Source organism: Ambystoma mexicanum, chromosome 2q (assembly GCF_040938575.1).
Source record: "Ambystoma mexicanum isolate Mex_15411 chromosome 2q, UKY_AmexF1_1, whole genome shotgun sequence".
Lineage (NCBI taxonomy): Eukaryota > Metazoa > Chordata > Amphibia > Caudata > Ambystomatidae > Ambystoma > Ambystoma mexicanum.
In genome coordinates this window covers 1,301,057,457-1,301,070,413 of record NC_090924.1, presented here as the reverse complement: position 1 = coordinate 1,301,070,413, position 12,957 = coordinate 1,301,057,457, and the positions used below count along the sequence as shown (strand labels likewise).

At 46.1% G+C, this 12,957-nt stretch overlaps 1 protein-coding gene across 6 annotated transcripts in view; it reads left to right on the top strand.

Annotated features, from left to right (window-relative positions):
- Positions 1-12,957, top strand: part of LOC138570116 (collagen alpha-4(VI) chain-like) — a 559,183-nt gene that overhangs the window by 282,472 nt on the left and 263,754 nt on the right. The gene's annotated exons all lie outside the window — the stretch shown is intronic.

The following is a 12,957-nucleotide window of genomic DNA, read 5'->3' as shown; positions in this document are numbered from 1 at the left end:
TGACAATCCTTAGCCTTGAAATGTGAGAGTAGTGCAGGCCATTTAATCTAAGCCGCTGTAATAGGCTTTCATCAACACCATTTAGTTCATTTGCATTCAATCTGACTCTTATTAGTACAACAACAAAAGAAATGTGGCTGTGTATGGGAGGAGTGGAGTGTATGCAGAGAGGATGTGTTCGGGGTATGGGAAGGAGTTTGCTATGGGGTAACCTCCCATTAAAAGGAAAAAAAGGTCACAGTAACAAAAAGTGTTGAACTAATTGCAAACTAAAAGGTGTTGATGAAACCGCATAGAACGTCAAGTCACACATGTCAGAGCGCCACCGGTGGCTATCACTGGAAGTTCACCTGCAGTTCAGAGACACAGAATGTGTTGTAGGCATGCAAGTTTGCTCTAAAGCAAGTCAAAGTAAAGGGGGTGAGTTGATCATTGCTTTACAAGGGGAAGAGTTAACTGTGGCATTTCTTTACCTTTCAGTATTCAAGGTTTCCTCGTCGGTCAAATTAACGTAGGGAGCAGTTGCAAGCAGTTGTGGTCCGTGTCATGTACATTGCTTTATCCAACAATTGCCACAGGCAGCAAGCGGCCATGGTGTTGGTCTGCTAGACTTGCCATCACCTGAAGACCATGGTTTTAGGTAGATTTGGGTCACATTACGAGTTTGGCAATAGTGGTGATATAGATTTTGGAAACCATGCAAAACGCCTGTTAGGTTGTAAGTGGAGGTTTATGAAGCTAAATGCATGCATGTTTGAATGAGTCTACCAGTTATCACCCGTCTCCTATTTATCACCCGTCTACCTCTTCTCTTCAGATGTGCCATCCATACATGTGCCCTTCTTCTCCGACCGGCTCCTTCTCAACCCATGTCCTTGTTCTTCTCCTTCAATTTATTTTTCCTTCTACTACAACTCTCTCATTTTTCTACACGTCTTTCTCTTTCCTCTTCTCTTTCTCACACTAATACGCTTCTATTCTTTCTTCCTACACTTCTCTATCTCCTTTCTGGACCCTCCCCTTTCTCAAACTAATACCCTTTTCGTTCCCCTTTTCCCGCACCTCTATATCTCCGTTCTTGACCCTGCCCTTACTTATATGTATAACCTTCTCTTTCTCCTTTTCCTACACTTCACTTTCTCCTTTCTCTACCCTAACCTTTCTTATACTAATATCCTTCTCTTTCTCCTTCATCAGCCATTCCCTTTCTCTCACTCCTAACTGTCTGCCTCTGCAGCCCTTCCACATTGCCTACCCTTCTCTGCTAATCACACTCTTCCCATTCCTCTCCTCCTATCCTTCCCCCATTTTCTTCTCCTACCCTTAACTTTCTACACTTCCCACCTCCCCACTTCTTTTACAACTCTCTTTTTACTTCTACCAACCTTGTTACCTTTCTCCTTCTAACAATCTTCTTCTCCTTCTTCTCCTTCTTCTCCTTCTTCTCCTTCCACTCTCCTTCTCCTTCTTCTCCTCCTTCTTCTCCTTCATCCACTCTCCTTCTCCTTCATCCACTCTCCTTCTCCTTCTTCTCCTCTTTCTTCTTCTTCTCCTTCTCCTTCATCCATTCTCCTTCTCCTTCTTCTCCTCCTTCTTCTTCTCCTCCTTCTTCTTCTTCTCCTTCTTCTTCTTCTCCTCCTTCTCCTTCATCCACTCTCCTTCTCCTTCTTCTCCTTCTCCTTCATCCACTCTCCTTCTCCTTCTTCTCCTTCTCCTTCATCCACTCTCCTTCTCCTTCTTCTCCTTCTCCTTCATCCACTCTCCTTCTCCTTCTTCTCCTTCTCCTTCATCCACTCTCCTTCTCCTTCTTCTCCTCCTTCTTCTCCTTCCCCTTCATCCACTCTCCTTCTCCTTCTTCTCCTTCTCCTTCTTCTCCTTCTCCTTCATCCACTCTCCTTCTCCTTCTTCTCCTTCTCCTTCATCCACTCTCCTTCTCCTTCTTCTCCTTCTCCTTCATCCACTCTCCATCATCCACTCTCCTTCATCCACTCTCCTTCTCCTTCCACTCTCCTTCATCCACTCTCCTTCTTCTTCTCCTTCTTCATCCACTCTCCTTCTCCATCCACTCTCCTCCATCCACTCTCCTTCTCCATCCACTCTCCTTCATCCACTCTCCTTCTCCTTCATCCACTCTCCTTCTTCTCCTCCTTCTTCTCCTTCTCCTTCATCCACTCTCCTTCTCCTTCTTCTCCTTCTCCTTCTTCTCCTTCTCCTTCATCCACTCTCCTTCTCCTTCTTCTCCTTCTCCTTCATCCACTCTCCTTCTCCTTCTTCTCCTTCTCCTTCATCCACTCTCCTTCATCCACTCTCCTTCTCCTTCCACTCTCCTTCATCCACTCTCCTTCTTCTTCTCCTTCTTCATCCACTCTCCTTCTCCATCCACTCTCCTCCATCCACTCTCCTCCATCCACTCTCCTTCTCCATCCACTCTCCTCCATCCACTCTCCTTCTCCTTCCACTCTCCTTCTCCTTCTCCTTCTCCTTCTCCTTCTCCTTCTCCTTCTCCTTCTTCTCCTTCTCCTTCATCCACTCTCCTTCTCCTTCTTCTCCTCCTTCTTCTCCTTCTCCTTCATCCACTCTCCTTCTCCTTCTTCTCCTTCTCCTTCTTCTCCTTCTCCTTCATCCACTCTCCTTCTCCTTCTTCTCCTTCTCCTTCATCCACTCTCCTTCTCCTTCTTCTCCTTCTCCTTCATCCACTCTCCTTCATCCACTCTCCTTCATCCACTCTCCTTCTCCTTCCACTCTCCTTCATCCACTCTCCTTCTTCTTCTCCTTCTTCATCCACTCTCCTTCTCCATCCACTCTCCTCCATCCACTCTCCTTCTCCATCCACTCTCCTTCATCCACTCTTCTTCTCCTTCTCCTTCTTCTCCTTCTCCTTCTTCTCCTTCTCCTTCTTCTCCTTCTCCTTCATCCACTCTCCTTCATCCACTCTCCTTCTCCTTCCACTCTCCTTCATCCACTCTCCTTCTTCTTCTCCTTCTCCATCCACTCTCCTTCTCCATCCACTCTCCTCCATCATCCACTCTCCTCCATCCACTCTCCTTCTCCTTCCACTCTCCTTCTCCTTCTCCTTCTCCTTCTCCTTCTCCTTCTCCTTCTCCTTCTTCTTCTTCTTCTTCTTCTTCTTCTTTTCCTCCATCCTCCACTGTTCTCCTTCATTTCTATCTTCTTCTTCTCTTCATCTTTTTCTCCTTCTTCTACTGTTCTCCTTCATTTCTGCTTCTTTTACCTATATGTTTCTCATTCTATCTATATGTTTCTCCTTCTTCCACTGGTCTCATTCATGTCTGTCTTCTTCTTCTTCCATGCATCTGTTTCTCCTTCTTCCACTGCTCCCCTTAATTTCTGTCTTCTTCTTCTATCCATCTGTTTCTTATTCTTCCACTCTTATCCTTGATGTCTTTCTTCTTCCATGCATCTGTTTCTCCTTCTTCCACTGCTCCCCTTAATTTCTGTCTTCTTCTTCTATCCATCTGTTTCTTATTCTTCCACTGTTCTCCTTCATGTCTTTCTTCTTCTATGCATCTGTTCCTCCTTCGTCCACTGTTCTCCTTCATTTCCGTCTTCTTCTATGCATCAGTCTCTCCTTCATTTCTGTCTTCTTCTATGCATCTGTTTCTCCTTCTTCCACTGTGCTCCTTCATTTCTATCTCATTCTCTTCCTCTGTACCGTACTCTTCTCCACATCATTGCTTCGGTTTCCCTCTCTCTGAAACCTCTCCTTCACATACCCCACTTCTCAGATTCGAGGATGGTCCCTTGAATCTTCCCACCCACCCTTAGGATGTCACAGCGTTGAAAATGGCAGACTGGACACACATGGCTACACGAGGATAGAACTCTAAGGGAGAGAGAGAAATCCCATTCCAGAGGGAAGCACGGTTCTAGGTCGTCTGTGCAGGGTAGTTGGATGGAGAACATTCCAAGAAAGGAGAAGGGAAAGAGTGTGAATGACAGAGGCAGCAACAAGTGCCCAGGGTGCCAAGGGGAGATCGGGGAGAGACAGACATGAGACCAAGGTGGGGGGGTGGGGCGGCAGCATGATGGGCCACCAAATTCATCTACAAGTTCCAGATGCGATTACTCTAGGGCAGATGGGAGTCCAGAAAGATACAGAACAGCCAACCAGTGCTTATGACACAAAGGTGGGGGAGTGAGTAGCACACGCCCCCAAAATAGTAGACCAGGCCCAGGTGAGATTACTCCAGGATGGACAGGGGTCCAGGAAGGTGCAGAGTAGTCACCCAGTGCACATGACACAAAGGTGGGGGAGTGAGTAGGATGAGCCCCCAAAATAATAGACCAGGTCCAGGAGAGATTACTCCAGGATGGACTGGGATCCACGAAGGTGCAGAGTAGTCACCCAGTGCACCTGACACAAAGGTGGGGGAGTGAGTATGAAAAGCACCCACAATAATAGACCAGGTCCAGGAGAGATTACTCCAGGATGGACGAGGGTTTAGGAAGGTGCAGAGTAGTCACCCAGTGCACATGACACAAAGGTGGGGGGTGAGTAGGATGATCCACCAAAATAATAGACCAGGTCCAGGAGAGATTACTCCAGGATGGACTAGGATCCACGAAGGTGCAGAGTAGTCACCCAGTGCACCTGACACAAAGGTGGGGAGTGAGTAGCAGAAGCCCCCACAATAATAGACCAGGTCCAGGTGAGATTACTCCAGGATGGACGGGGGTCCAGGAAGGTGCAGAGCAGTCACCCAGTGCACAGAAGAGATAGACAGACCTAGGTGGTCAGAGCACAGTTATTAGCAGAGGTACCAGAAAGGGTAATTAGCTGAAAATTAGGAGATGGCCCGGTTTGGTGTGACCCCATCATGAGTCATATTACAGCGGCATAACATTATGCAGGGCAGGCTTCTCGTAGAGCACCCATTGTACTTATTTCCACATGCCGCCTCTTACTCTGGTCTTCTCCCCTCTGTTCTTCTTGCTGCCATGGCTCGGCGCCCATCAAACATATGTTTCCCCATTCCCCGCTCTTCCAGGTGAGTCCATTTTACCACCGCTTTGATGGGGTATATATTGTGCCCACATGCTCTCCCTAGTGCTTTTGAGGGGGAGGGTGTGTATCTCTGTTTTGTTTCCCTCTGCACAGGGGACGCCCTGTGAGCTCTTTTTTATCTTTCCCTTTATCTTGGGAAACATAGGCTGGGGCAACCTTTACCATGATTCCTTGACTCGTGTAAGGTGACCCACTCCTGACGGGCCAAGAAAAGGAACACTGGGGAGGGCAAAATCAAAAAGGTCAGCAGGGGGTGGAAGTTCAGGATACAGAATAAGTCGACAAATACCAGCGGCCCGGAAGAATAGCTCAGCAGCAACGTGCTCGTCTTGGAATCAAGACAACACGAAGCAACACAGGTTCAATCTCCGGGTACGTGCTTAAAAACCTCTGGGTATTAAGAGTGTTATAAATACGCAACTAAGAGACATATTCCTGTAACTGTGCCTCGATGCCCCCGGGCTGTGTGAGCGCTTTAAAAATGTAAATAAATAAATTAGTACACTCAGAGCAGTAGAAAAGAGCCGAACTGCTTGCTGAGCAGCTCAGCCCAGAGTCCCGTTGTTGAGCAATAACTAAATGGCACATCCTCGTTGAGTAAACAGTGGCAGCGTTTCTGGGATGGTGACATCAGGCATACTGGAACCTTCTATCACAGTGGACACAGTGCCACGGGAACCGCCACAGAAGCCACCAACGCTCCTCACTGGTGGGTATTGCGTGCTGGGCCCTGACAATGCTCCTTCTTCTACTCTTTCATGGCCTTTACTACGTGCACCCCTTTATTCTTCTACACTACCTCCAATGGTTCCTCTTCCACTGTTCTATTCCTTCATCTCTTGTCCTTTTCTCCTTCTACCACTCACTAATTTCCCTTTCCCGCAGTTCTTTCTCCTTCTGCTGCCCATCCCTTCTCTCAACCATCTATTCCACCTTCTTCTTTCTCCCTCCTCTCCCTCTATCCTTCAGCCATTACTGTACTCAAGTAAACCTCCACCACTCCTATTACCCAATATGATATAACTACCTGCATTTAGCCTACTTGTATAGGTTAGCCTTGTCGTGCATGTACCCTAATTGTGTAACTATCCATATTGTGCCTGTTTGTGTAGGTTAGCCTTATGCTCCATGCTACACCCTAAAAAGGCATTGTGTAACTGCTGCATTGTGTTGGGTTCTGCTCCCTGAGATGGACTGTTGGGGACAAGAAACATTTTGCACTTAGATGAATTGTTGGGGGTAGGAAGTGTGTCGCACTTAGATGGATTTTGGGGGTAGGAAATGTGTCGCACTTAGATGGATTGTTGACGGTAAGAAATGTATCGCACTTCAATGGATTTTTGAGTGTGGGAAATGTGTCGCACATAGATGGATTGTTGGGGGTAGGAAAGGTATCACACTTAGATGGTGTGTTGGGGGTAAGGAATGTGTTGTTACCAACTAACCATACTAGAATCTCACTGTTCTGCAACATACTCACCCTCAAACTCAGAACTAAACACAACCATACCTCTACCACACCACAAACACTTCACAACACCCAACATGAAACCCAACAATACACAATCATACCTCAACACCACATGATGGCTACCAACCGAAAATGTGCCAAGTCTCAGTGACTGGATTCTCCGAACTGAAGCTGCCAACAGCGCTTAAAAGCTCTCTTGCTTCTCTCCCTCTCAATCCCACTAACAAACCTCCTAACCCTCTTTTCACTGTAGATCCGATAGAGCGCCAAGAGACCACGCAAGTGACAACTGTGTGCCGTACAAAACCCCTTAACATTAATGTACCCCTCTCCTGGTTTTCTGTTTGTCTCATCCTCCTTATCGTTGCACCATCTTCGCAATCCTACAGTTCTTTTTCTCATTTCCCCCCCCTTTGTTCTCCTACTTTTTTCTTCCCCTGTCTTTCTCATTCTTCACCCCTCTTCCTTTTCGGGTAGCCTTTTTCCGTCCCCTTTTTCTCTGTACATCTACAGCTACGTGTCCCTTCCCTGTCTACTACCCTTCTCCTTCCCATCTCGCTAGTCTTCTAACCATTCGTCTTCTCTTACTCCTCTCCAGCTGATTTTAAAGTATATAGTTTACCTGCATTTTAAATTGCAAAGGTTAAATGTTTATATTTAGACAAGCTACAGGCAAAGCATGTGCTACTTCATATGAAAACCTGGAAGTGATCACCTTTTTTACAGATTAGTTGCGTCATCAATAAGAAAATGTCATCACAATGGTACTAACAGCAACAAAAAAGAGAGACTATGGGCTTATTTACGGACACAGAGGTTCTGCCCTAGCACAACCAAAAAAGTCAACACTTAAGAACCAATGTGTCGTTTCTCCTTTGATCCTTCTCTCTTAAATTCTCCCTCTTTCCATTTTCAAAAACAAGAGGTCATCCAGACCATGGACCAAATAGGTACTGGGTAACTCATATAAATTTAAAAATATTTTATTTTATATATATATATTTTTTATTTGAAAAAAAATACATTCAACATATATATATATATATGTATAAATCTCTAAAACACAATTATTTACAACCTGATATGGTTAAAAAACATTTATATTATTATATAAACAAACATACAACACATTCAAATTTTCTTTTGCCTGTACCTCAAGTCAATATTTTAAGGTGGTTGATGCACCTTCAGTGGACCACTTACCACTAGGGGTGAAACAACCTTACAATACCAGACAGTGCAAAAAGTGCAAAGTGCTAAAAGTGCAAAATTATCACAATAGTATCACAATTTAACCAAAACAATTGTAGTGCAAACCCACCATTGGTTTTATAAATATAAGGGAACCCTTTTGCTCGGACTCGGGACCCTTAGGACCCTAACATTGTGATATAGTTTCTAACTCCTTCCTACTGAAAGGTAACCCATACTAAATAACTTAATTCTTATAACACTGTTGATAAATCACAGTGTTCTGTGGTACTGCAATGACCTAAGGGTCGTAGTTCCCAAGTTACCATAGCACCGTGTCCCAGAAGCGTGTCTCGTCTGTCTAGGACTTTGACCCGGCAAAAGGTGAAAATCAACAATCTTTTGTAAAAAAAATTTTTAAAAAACACTATACAACGCATCAAAATAGAAAATCAGATCTGCCTTCCGGGTTGGGGAACCTCAAGTCAGTTTTAAGAAAGCGAAAGTCACTTGAAATCATTGGTTCAGCTGCAATGAAATGTTGGAACGAACTGTGCGTATTTTTATGGAGTGCCCTGGAAGAGAAGAGAGTGTACAGACTGCAGGACCTCAACAAGAGGTCAATTTCCCTCGCAAAGGGTTAGAAGATCGAAAGAAGAGAAATACTTCCGGTGAGGTACAAAGCCAGAGGGCACAGGGTGAGTGAAGGAGGGGCAAGAGTGGGCAAACAGAGCACAAGAGGGGCACCGCGTGTAAAGTAGAGAGGACGATGGGCACAGAGAGAGTAGAGGGTTGCTGAGGCGGGATCTCTGTGCAGGGCAAGGATCCAAAAGTGGTCAAACAGAGCACAAAAGGGGCACAGCGTGTAAAGTAGAGAGGGCGCTTGGCACAGAAAGAGTAGAGGGTTGCTGAGGCGGTATCTCTCTGCGGGGCAAGAATCCAAGAGGCGGGGTGTAAAATGAGTGGGTGCGGGAGGCAGCAATTGTTTAAATGGCCACTGAGTGGATGCAGGGACCAAAGTGAGTTATAGGGAAAGAAACGTTGTGGTCTAGGCAGCATTGAGTTGATAGAGGGCCACAGAGAGGGTTATAGTTCAAAGAATCGCTGGGGTGTCGCCTACAAGGGCTCTCTCTGCTCGTCCTGGATATGCAATCAAGTGCCAACAGCATAGCTGGTACCTCATATAATGGGAGGCGCTCTCTTGTTTTCCTGTGTGGGTGGAAAGCGATGTCTCAGTGTGATAGTGGTCATGCCGCATCACACTGCCTGCCATTCTGTTTTCTGGCGTGTAGGCATATGTGTGGTTTCTTGTTGAGTTTGGCAGTCAACATAGGTGTTCTCCAGCGTCAGCTCCCTGATATGTGGCTCTGAGTTGTGATTTTTCAGCGCAGTGTTCTCGGGGTGCTTAGCTGGACCCGTACCGATATTGTGTTAACTAGAAATATGCCGAGGCTGTGTAGATTCCGAGTAGGCTGAGAATGTCGATGCGGGAATACACTTGGTGTGCCCACCCTGGCAATATACCACTGGCATTTTAGAAGATTTAGAATACTGTATGCTACCTCAAAGCTCATTGCAGTTTTGCTGATGCAGTGAAAGTGCCGGTATACCTGCTGTTCATTCTGACACCAGCACTTTTATCGCACCCGCAAAACACAAGTTTGACAGTGGGGGCACTGATTTACCTCCAGCCAAGAGCTGGAGGGAAGTCTTGCCCCCACTGTCAAAAGAATAGCCAGAATTGCAGGTAGCGATAATTCCCGTTCACGTGGAATGGGGAATTACTTACCTTAATGGCACTCGAAATCTGCCGGAAATTCCATGAGACCGAGTGACGGTAAAGGTAAGCCCATTTGGTGGTATCCCACCAGTAACACTGGTGCCACCAAACTTGTAATGACCCCCATAGTCATGAACCAATAGATGGCAAAGTAGAGTAAATAATTGCCTGGCTCGCCTACGAATATAGCGATTAGTTGGTGGTTATCAAAGTCGGGGATGGGGGGCAGTGGAGTTAGTTGGTGGTTATCAAAGTCGGGGGCGGGGGCAGTGGAGTGAAGGAGGTAAGGTTTGATTGGGTCACCGACGGCCTTTGATGCAAGATTGTTCTTCTGAGCATGGCTGAGCTTAGCTTGTGATGCTGAGGTGCAGTGGGTTTCCGGCACTGACAGAGGTAAGACTAGTGTTTGACCATATTACATCAATGTAGTATCAATCCAGCACCTTGAACATGTAGCAGTGCACACAGTGGTAGGCCGCATCCAGGGCACAGTGGAATAGAGCCGAGATAACCGTTGGTGGTTAGTAAAATCATTCACTATGGGCATAGACGTGGCACATTAATAGAAACTGCTTGCACTGTCCGGGATGTTGTGACAATTTTGGTACAGAATAGTTTAGATGCCAGTACACTGGTCACCCTAATGCTATTTTTGGCAATTCATTGTACGTATATAGGACTTTATATTGTATCATTTCACATAATGCACACAAGAATAAGAGTGAAAAGGAAAAGAGGAGCACTACTCCTTTTGCTTCTTTCAGGTGACATTATCTTAAGAACTTGCGTTGAAGTGGTATGTCGGGCTTACTTTGATTGCCTTTAATATGTTTGGCGCCAACAGGCTTCTGCTTCAAGCAACCTTTGATGTGGAAACTTGTAGCAGTTCCTCGTGTGCAATTGCAAACGCTGCTGCCGGGCAGTGAGGGGAACTGATTCTGACATACCAATAGGGCTGAGGATCATGGTTAGGTTACGAGGGCTTAAAGGGCATCGGCTTGACCCAATTGAACAACCCCCCTCTCGTATCCCTCCACATGCTCCCCTCTGCCCACAAATCTGATTCTTTCTACTACACACACATCAACTCTTCCATCCACACTCACCAGAGCAGGCTATCCAGGAACCCCAGGCAATGGTCGTCTCACTCTAACCACTCTCCATTCCTTCTTCTGTCTATGGTCCTCATTACGAGAGTGCCGGTCTAGTAACAACGGTGCCGGTAAGCCTACCGGCACTGTTATTACCAGACCAGCACACCTGCCCGCAGACTTTCACGGAAGCACCGGTACTGTTATTAACTGTGCCTGTGCTTCAGTCATCCCCATTCCCGTTTGTGTCCTATGGGACTCAAATGGGAATGGGGATTAGCAATTTTCAGGCGCCTGACTTCCAGGAACACCGGGGTCATAAATTACTGGTGTTTCCGTGAAGCGAGGCCCCGGAAAAATTCACGAGTATGGAAGGGGAAGTGGTTCAAACTAAAGAGGAGTATTATTTAAATAAACAAAATGACATCATTAAGTATCACTGGAGGCAGTCGTGAATATGAATACAAGGAGGATGGGGGCAAGGGCAGGGGGTGCTCTCTCTTTAATCAGTAAGGAAGTTTAAACCAAGCTTTGAAGAGATCGACAGTTGGGATGACCTTGACTGTTACGGGCAGTGGCTTCCAGTGGTGTGGGGCGGGTGGGGCTAAAGAACGAAAGTGAGAGAAGGCACATAGATGGTATGGGATGGTGGGGTTGAGTGGAAAAGATGATCAGAGGGCACAAGATAGTGAGTCAACTGAGATGCAATCATATAGGTACTGAGGAGCAAACCCATTGATAGTTTATGGAAAGGAGAAACATATTTCAGTGTCTTCAGCAAAAAGGTGATAGCAAGAGTCAAAGGATGACATAAGTCTTCCAAGGGCAGAGGTATGGAGTGGTGCACGGAGAGCCAAGCAGAATGATGTTGGTTGATAGAAGTGGGAGAGGATCTGGGTGGATTGTAAAGAATGCAGGTTGCAAAGTTTAAGACTTTCTGCCTCATCACGAGTTTGGCAGTAGCCCTTAAATGTCGTGGTAACGCTATTACCGTTGCATTTTAGGGTCCACCAAATCATGGGCTTGGTGGATTTACCCCCAGCTCTGAGCTGGGGGCAAATCTGCAGTGATTTTGCCGATTTTCTGCGCTATTGCTGCCGGCAGCATTACCGTCAGCGGTAATAGCGCTGAACATTCTCCATTGTGCCCAATGGGGAATGGGGACTTACTGACTAACTCCACTGCCCCCCGCCCCGACTTTGATAACCACCAACTAATCGCTATATTCGTAGGCGAGCCAGGCAATTATTTACTCTACTTTGCTATCTATTGGTTCATGACTATGGGGGTCATTACAAGTTTGGTGGCACCAGTGTTACTGGTGGGATACCACCAAATGGACTTACCTTTACTCAATCTCATGGAATTTCCGGCAGATTTCGAGTGCCAGTAAGGTAAGTAATTCCCCATTCCACTAATAGCGCCGGGGGGTTTGGCGGTAGGGCTAATAGCCCCGGCGGTAATACAGCCAGGGTTAGCGCCCAACTCCTGATGAGTCCCTTTGTCTTGTAGGCATGTACCTTTAGCTCCGCCCCATAAGCCAAATTAGGCCCACCTCTAAAATTAGTAAGTGCATCTTTTGTCCATTAAGAAAGTTTATTGTACAACGGCCATGAAAGGGGCTTAGATGACATGTAAGAGTCAAACTAATCCTGCTGTCTCTGAACAACAAAATAGCACATGTTATATACAGTTTACAACAGTTAATTACACTCCCCCAGATAGTGTTACAAAACCATCCCCCAAACATGATTGGTTGCCGTGTACAGAGAATTCTAAAACCCACACAGTTCATTGGACACAGACATTATAACACAATCCCCTAAAACGTATGATTGCAAGGTTTGCATTTTCAACGCACCCCTTCCCAAAAACCTCTGGCAGCCTTGCCTCTTACACAACAACAGAAATCCTATCAATGATGCACACAGACCTACCCCAAAAATACTGAAGCACATGAAGACGAGAGAAAGAGACAAAGATTCCCTTTTGACCTCCTTGTGTTTGCTTACCACATTGCCCAGACCTGTCCGGTGTCTGATTTTTATGACGCTTAGGTGACGGACCTTTTCCTATTCACATGAGTTCCGCCCACTCTCTGACAACACAATCATTCTTCTAAAATGTATTACTACTGGTTTCTGCAAGTGCCTCAGGAGATCCAACTGCTTCAAACAACCCCATGATTTCACAAGAAGCCTATCTCTTATACCAATGAGCTTGCCAGAGATCATAACTCCTCTTGCCCTCCAGCGCTTGAGCCATCTGCAAACTGACCGCAACCACCCTGTTGACCAGCTTACGGAACCTGTTCCCTGACTGCTGACGGTCCTTTCAAACCTTTGTCATGGTGGCAAAATCACCCATCTGATTAATCCAGGATGCAGAGACCCATGTT